Below are 8,012 nucleotides of genomic sequence, written 5' to 3'. Positions count from 1 at the left end.
AAAGTCCCCAATTAGAGGTGTCCAGAGTTCTTAAGCACACTCTGTTTGCTTTGGATCACGACTTTAACCACTCAGTCTCAAGCTTTTCACTTGGACCTGCATGCCACAAGCACATGGTTAGGGACAGCTTGATTTAGCCGCTTAGGCCTGGATTTATTTCCTTGGGCCCTCCTATCCATTGATGCTCAAAGCCTTGGATCCTTTTTACCCCTGCCTTTTGGTTTTAAGGGCTATTGGCTTTTTCTGCTTGCTTTTTCTTTTTCTTTCTATTTTATTCCTTTTTTTTCGCACAAGCTTTTGCTTTTTCACTGCTTTTTCTTGCTTCAAGAATCACTTTCATGATTTTTCAGATCATCAATAACATTTCTCTTGTTCATCATTCTTTCAGGAGCCAACAATTTTAACATTCATAAAATTCAATATCAAAAATATGCACTGTTCAAGCATTCATTCAGAAGACAAAAAGTATTGCCACCACATATAATTAATTAGAATTTTTCTTATTAAGAACTCGAAAAAATATTGCCTCTTTATTCTAAAAATCTACTATTTTATTCATATTTAATGATGATGAGAAAAATAAATTATAACTTAATTGGAATTAAAATCAAAGTAGAGATACTAATTACTACTACTAATATATAACTTCTAAGGTAAATTTCTAATAAGAACAGTTATCACAGAGTTAAGGCAAAGATTAGAACTCAACGACCTGTGTTTTGACAAGTGGATGTTCCTCTAGTCTGTGGGGTGCCTTCAAGAATTAATTTCTGACACTTCAGCTCCTTTAAGTTCACATCCTTGCTCTTCTTATTCCCTTAGGTGCCATGATCTTGATGAGTTTTAGCTCAGTGATCATGGCAACTCACACCAAACTTAGAGGTTTGCTTGTCCTCAAGCAAAAGAAAGGACAGGAGAGGAATAGAGGGAGAGGCAATTTCAAAATCCAAAAGATATGATGAGTTGAAAAAGATTTGAAAAAGATTTGGATTGGAAAAGAGTTGGGTTTATGAATTAAGATATATTTGATATTTTTGAAAAAGGGATTTTAGAAATTAGTGTTTTTAGAAATTAGGATTAAAAATTTTGGAATTGAAGGATGACATTTTGAAACATGTTTATGCAAGAAATCATGAATTGAAACATAAAAATTTAGAAAAATTATAAAGAAAAACGAATTTTACCTCCTCCCCACCATCCTGGCGTTAAACGCCCAAACGATGCATGTTTTTGGCGTTTAACGCCCAAATGCTGCTTCTCCTGGGCGTTCAACGCCCAGCTGATGCTTCTTTCTGGCGTTGAACGCCAGGAAGTCCTTTGTCACTGGGCGTTTTTCTGAACGCCCAGGATGCTAACAATCTGGCGTTGAACGCCCAGAAGGTGCTTCTTTCTGGCGTTCAACGCCCAGAAGATGCTCCTTTCTGGCGTTTAACGCCCAGATGGCTACCCTTACTGCCGTTGAACGCCCAGTGGGTGCTTCTTTTGGGCGTTCAACGCCCAAAATGTTTCTTACTGGCTTTTTCACGCCAATGAGCTTCCAAATTTCCCTGTAACTCTGTGACTTCAATCAATTGCTATTTCACCTTTTGAAGATACTCCGGCATCTACCTGTAAAACTTGATCAATTAAAAAAAAAGAACAAATAAAATTAAATTTTGTGAATGGCTGGGTTGCCTCCCAGCAAGCGCTTCTTTAATGTCATTAGCTGGACTATTACTGAGCTTTTAATCAAGTCTCAGTTTTGAGCATTCTTGCTCAAAATTGCCTTCAAGATAATGTTTAACTCTCTGTCCATTAACAATGAACTTTTTGTTAGATTCATTATCCTGAAGCTCTACGTATCCATATGGTGATACACTTGTAATTACATATGGACCTCTCCACCGGGATTTTAATTTCCCGGGGAATAATTTGAGCCTAGAATTAAATAGCAGAACTTTCTGCCCTGGCTCAAAGACTCTGGATGACAATTTCTTATCATGCCATCTTTTTGCTTTCTCCTTGTATATTTTTGCATTCTCGAAAGCATTGAGTCTAAATTCCTCTAGCTCATTTAGCTGGAGTAAACGTTTTTCTCCAGCTAACTTAGCATCAAGGTTCAGGAATCTGGTTGCCCAGTAGGCCTTGTGTTCCAGTTCCACTGGCAAGTGACATGCCTTTCCATACACAAGCTGGTATGGAGAGGTCCCTATAGGGGTCTTGAATGCTGTTCTGTATGCCCACAGAGCATCATCTAAGCTTCTTGCCCAATCCCTTCTACGGTTAATTACAGTCCGTTCCAGGATTCTTTTGAGTTCTCTATTCGAGACTTCAGCTTGCCCATTAGTTTGTGGGTGATATGGAGTAGCTACCCTGTGGCTAACTCCATAACGTACCAAAGCAGAGTAAAGTTGTTTATTGCAGAAATGAGTGCCCCTATCACTGATTAATACTCTAGGGATACCAAATCTGCTGAAGATGTGTTTCTGGAGGAATTTTAACACTGTTTTAGTGTCATTAGTGGGTGTTGCAATAGCCTCCACCCATTTGGATACATAATCCACTGCCACCAGGATATAAGTGTTTGAGTATGATGGTGGGAAAGGTCCCATGAAGTCAATGCCCCATACATCAAACAACTCAATCTCCAAGATCCCTTGTTGAGGCATGGCATAACTGTGAGGTAGATTGCCAGATCTTTGGCAACTGTCACAATTAAGCACAAACGCTCGGGAATCTTTATAGAGAGTAGGCCAGTAGAAGCCACTTTGGAGGACTCTTGTGGCTGTTCGCTCACTTCCAAAATGTCCTCCATACTGTGATCCATGGCAATGCCAAAGGATCTTCTGTGCTTCTTCTTTAGGTACACATCTACGGATTACTCCGTCTGCACATCTCTTAAAGAGATATGGTTCATCCCAAAGATAGTACTTTGCATCTGTGATCAATTTCTTTGATTGCAGCCTACTGTACTCTTTGGGTATGAATCTCACTGCCTTGTAGTTTGCAATGTCTGCAAACCACGGCACTTCCTGGATGGCAAAGAGTTGCTCATCCGGAAAGGTTTCAGAGATCTCAATGAGAGGGAGGGACGCCCCTTCTACTGGTTCTATTCGGGACAGGTGATCTGCTACTTGATTCTCTGTCCCTTTTCTGTCTCTTATTTCTATATCAAACTCTTGCAGAAGCAACACCCATCTTATAAGTCTGGGCTTTGAATCCTGCTTTGTGAGTAGATATTTAAGAGCAGCATAATCAGTATACACAATCACTTTTGATCCTACTAAATAGGATCTGAATTTGTCAATGGCGTAAACCACTGCAAGTAGCTCTTTTTCTGTGGTTGTGTAATTCTTCTGTGCGTCATTTAAAACATGGCTGGCATAGTAAATGACGTGCAGAAGCTTGTCATGCCTTTGTCCCAACACTGCACCAATGGCATGGTCACTGGCATCACACATCAATTCAAATGGTAATGTCCAGTCTGGTGCAGAGATGATTGGTGCTGTGACCAATTTAGCTTTCAGAGTCTCAAATGCCTGCAGACACTCTTTATCAAATATAAATGGCGTGTCAGCAGCTAGCAGGTTACTCAGAGGTTTGGCGATTTTTGAAAAATCCTTTATAAACCTCCTATAGAATCCTGCATGCCCCAGAAAGCTTCTGATTGCCTTAACATTGGCAGGTGGTGGTAATTTTTCAATTACTTCTACCTTAGCTTGATCCACCTCTATTCCCTTGTTCGAAATTTTGTGCCCAAGGACAATTCCTTCAGTCACCATAAAGTGACATTTTTCCCAGTTTAAAACCAGGTTAGTCTCTTGGCATCTTTTCAGAACAAGTGCTAAATGGTTAAGGCAGGAGCTGAATGAGTCTCCAAATACTGAGAAGTCATCCATGAAGACTTCCAGGAATTTTTCCACCATATCAGAGAAAATTGAGAGCATGCACCTCTGAAAGGTTGCAGGTGCATTGCACAGGCCAAATGGCATCCTTCTGTATGCAAATACCCCAGATGGACATGTGAATGTCGTTTTCTCTTGATCCTGGGGATCTACTGCAATTTGATTATAACCTGAATATCCATCCAGGAAGCAGTAGTATTCATGACCTGCTAGTCTTTCTAGCATTTGGTCTATGAATGGTAAAGGAAAATGATCCTTTCTGGTGGCTGTATTGAGCCTTCTATAATCAATACACATACGCCACCCTGTAACTGTTCTTGTAGGAACCAGTTCATTTTTTTCATTATGAACCACTGTCATGCCTCCCTTCTTAGGGACGACTTGGACAGGGCTCACCCAGGGGCTGTCAGAAATAAGATAAATAATCCCAGCCTCTAGTAATTTAGTGACCTCCTTCTGCACAACTTCCTTCATGGCTGGGTTCAGCCGCCTTTGTGGTTGAACCACTGGCTTGGCGTCACCTTCCAATAGGATCTTGTGCATGCATCTGGCTGGGCTAATGCCCTTGAGATCACTAATGGACCACCCAAGAGCTGTCTTGTGTGTCCTTAGCACTTGAATTAGTGCTTCCTCTTCCTGTGGCTCTAAGGTAGAGCTTATGATTACAGGAAAGGTATCACCTTCTCCCAGGAATGCATATTTTAGGGATGGTGGTAATGGTTTGAGCTCGGGTTTAGGAGGTTTCTCCTCTTCCTGAGGGATTTTCAGAGGTTCTACTATTCTCTCTGATTCCTCCAGATCAGGCTGAACATCTTTAAAGATGTCATCTAGCTCTGATTCAAGACTCTCAGCCATATTGACCTCTCTTACCAGAGAGTCAATAATATCAACACTCATGCAGTCATTTGGGGTGTCTGGATGTTGCATGGCTTTGACAACATTCAATTTGAACTCCTCCTCATTGACTCTCAAGGTTACTTCCCCTTTTTGGACATCAATGAGGGTTCGGCCAGTTGCTAGGAAAGGTCTTCCTAGAATGAGAGTTGCACTCTTGTGCTCCTCCATTTTCAGCACCACAAAGTCAATAGGAAAGGCAAATGGCCCAACCTTGACAATCATGTCTTCAATCACGCCTGATGGGTATTTAATGGAGCCATCAGCAAGTTGAAGACATATCCTGGTTGGTTTGATTTCTTCAGTCAAACCAAGCTTTCTGATAGTAGATGCAGGTATTAGGTTGATACTTGCCCCAAGATCACATAAAGCTTGCTTGGTACAAGTACCCTCTAATGTGCATGGTATCATAAAGCTCCCAGGATCTTTAAGCTTCTCAGGTAAGCTTTTCAGAATGACTGCACTGCATTCTTCAGTGAGGTAAACTTTTTCAGTTTCCCTCCAATCCTTCTTATGACTTAAGATCTCTTTCATGAACTTAGCATAAGAGGGTATTTGCTCAAGCGCTTCTGCAAACGGGATCTTTATTTCAAGAGTCCTGAGATAGTCTGCAAAGCGGGCAAATTGCTTATCCTGTTCTGCTTGGCGGAGTTTTTGAGGATAAGGCATTTTGGCTTTGTATTCCTCAACCTTAGTTGCTGCAGGTTTATTACCTACAGAAGTGGGTTGGGAAGCCTTTTTAGAAGGGTTGTCATCAGCACTTGTATGTGACTGATCCCCCACTGGCATTTGGATGCCAGGGGTGGAAGCTGGAGTGGCGTTAGACGCCATCTCCCCATTTGTTACTGGCGTCTGAACGCCAGAACCATGCTCCCTTTGGGCGTTCAACGCCGGATTCATGCTTGTTTCTGGTGTTGAACGCCAGGAATGAGCATAGGCTGGGCGTTCAGCGCCAGCATTATTCCTCTCTGGGCTCTGATTGTCCTCAGAGGGATTTTGAGTAGCCATTTGTTCATTTATTGGCTTCCTGCTGCTTTGAAGTGAGGTATTTAATGTTTTCCCACTTCTTAGTTGAACTGCTTGGCATTCTTCTGCTATTTGTTTTGACAGTTGCTTTTCTGTTTGCTTTAGCTGTACTTCCATATTCCTGTTAGCCATTCTTGTTTCTTGTAGTATTTCCTTGAATTCGGCTAGCTGCTGAGTTAGAAAGTCTAATTGCTGATTGAATTCATTAGCCTGATCTACAGGACTGAGCTCAGCAGTTACTGTTTTAGCTTCTTCTTTCATGGAAGATTCACTGCTTAGGTACAAATGCTGATTTTTGGCAACTGTATCAATAAGCTCTTGAGCTTCTTCAATTGTTTTCCTCATATGTATAGATCCACCAGCTGAGTGGTCTAGAGAAATCTGAGCTTTTTCTGTAAGCCCATAGTAGAAGATGTCTAATTGCACCCACTCTGAAAACATCTCAGAGGGGCATTTTCTTAGCATCTCTCTGTATCTCTCCCAGGCATCATAAAGGGATTCATTATCTCCTTATTTGAAGCCTTGGATGCTTAGCCTTAGCTGTGTCATCCGTTTTGGAGGGAAATAGTGATTCAGGAATTTTTCTGACAGCTGTTTCCATGTTTTTATGCTGTTCTTAGGCTGGTTATTTAACCATCTCTTAGCTTGATCTTTTACAGCAAATGGAAACAGTAATAATCTGTAGACATCCTGATCTACTTCCTTATCATGTACTGTGTCAGCAATTTGTAAAAATTGTGCCAGAAACTCTGTAGGTTCTTCATGTGAAAGACCAGAATACTGACAGTTTTGCTGCACCATGATAATGAGCTGAGGATTCAACTCAAAGCTACTAACTCCAATGGAGGGTATACAGATACTACTCCCATATGAAGCAGTAGTGGGGTTAGCATATGACCCCAGAGTCCTTTTGGACTGTTCATTCCTACTTGCTTCCATGATGGAATACAAGGGATAATTTATATGTTGATTTTTTTAAAATTAAAATAAAAAAAACGAAATAAATAAAAGAAATTGGAAATATTTTGAAATTGAAATTTGAATTTTTATATAAAATTTTCGAAAAATGAAGTTCAAAATTAGTTAGAAAATATAATTTTTTTTTTTGAATTTTGAATTTTATGATGAAAGAGAAAAACACGCAAAAGGCACAAGACTTAAAATTTTTAGATCTAATGCTCCTTATTTTCGAAAATTTTTGGAGGGAAAACACCAAGGAACACCAAACTTAAAAATTTTAAGATCAAGACACAAGAAAAACTCAAGAACACCTTGAAGATTCACAAGAACACCAAGAACAAAAGGAAGAACACCAAACTTAAAATTTTTAGAAAACTTTAATAAAATTTTCGAAAATTATAAAAAGATTAACAAGAAAACACCAAACTTAAAGTTTGGCACAAGATTAAATCAAAGAAAAATTATTTTTGAAAAAGATTTTCAAAAGTATTGGTGCTCCCTCATCAAGAATATAAACCAATACTTTAGCCAATTGGGTAGAAAAGGTAACAATTGTTCTGAATAGGTATATTCCTTTTGGAAGACTAATGCTTTGGATTAGTATAAGAAAAACAAGAAAAGACACAGAACAAGAAAAATTAAAGATCAACCAAGAAAAGTGAACAAGAACAACTTGAAGATCAAGGAAGAACCTAGAACACTAACACGAAAAAAAAAATTTAAAGAAAATATAAAATATGCAATTAACACCAAACTTAGAACAAGACACTAAACTCACGAAAAATTAACAATTAATAAAGAAAAATAATATTTTTGAAAAGAAATTTTTGAAAAGAAACTATCCTATCAAAATTTAATGACTCTATAACAACAAAAATAAATTATTCCTAATCTAAGAAATAAAATAAGCCTTCAATTGTTCAAACTCAATAATCCCCGGCAACGGCACCAAAAACTTGGTGTACGAATTTGTAATCCGCACAACTAACCAGCAAGTGCACTGGGTCGTCCAAGTAATACCTTACGTGAGTAAGGGTCGATCCCACGGAGATTATTGGTTTGAAGCAATCAATGTTTATTTTATGAATCTTAGTCAGGATGCCAATAAGATTATTTGGATTTAATTGTAAGAAGTCAAAGTATTTAAAATTATTGGAAAAATAAAAGAGAATCAAATCAATACTTGGTGTGCAGTAATGAGAAATATGTCGGAGTTTTGGAGATGCTTTGTCCTTTGAATTTCTACTT

This window comes from Arachis hypogaea, chromosome 10 (genome assembly GCF_003086295.3).
Source record: "Arachis hypogaea cultivar Tifrunner chromosome 10, arahy.Tifrunner.gnm2.J5K5, whole genome shotgun sequence".
Classification (NCBI taxonomy): Eukaryota; Viridiplantae; Streptophyta; class Magnoliopsida; order Fabales; family Fabaceae; genus Arachis; species Arachis hypogaea.
This window is presented reverse-complemented; position numbering follows the sequence as displayed.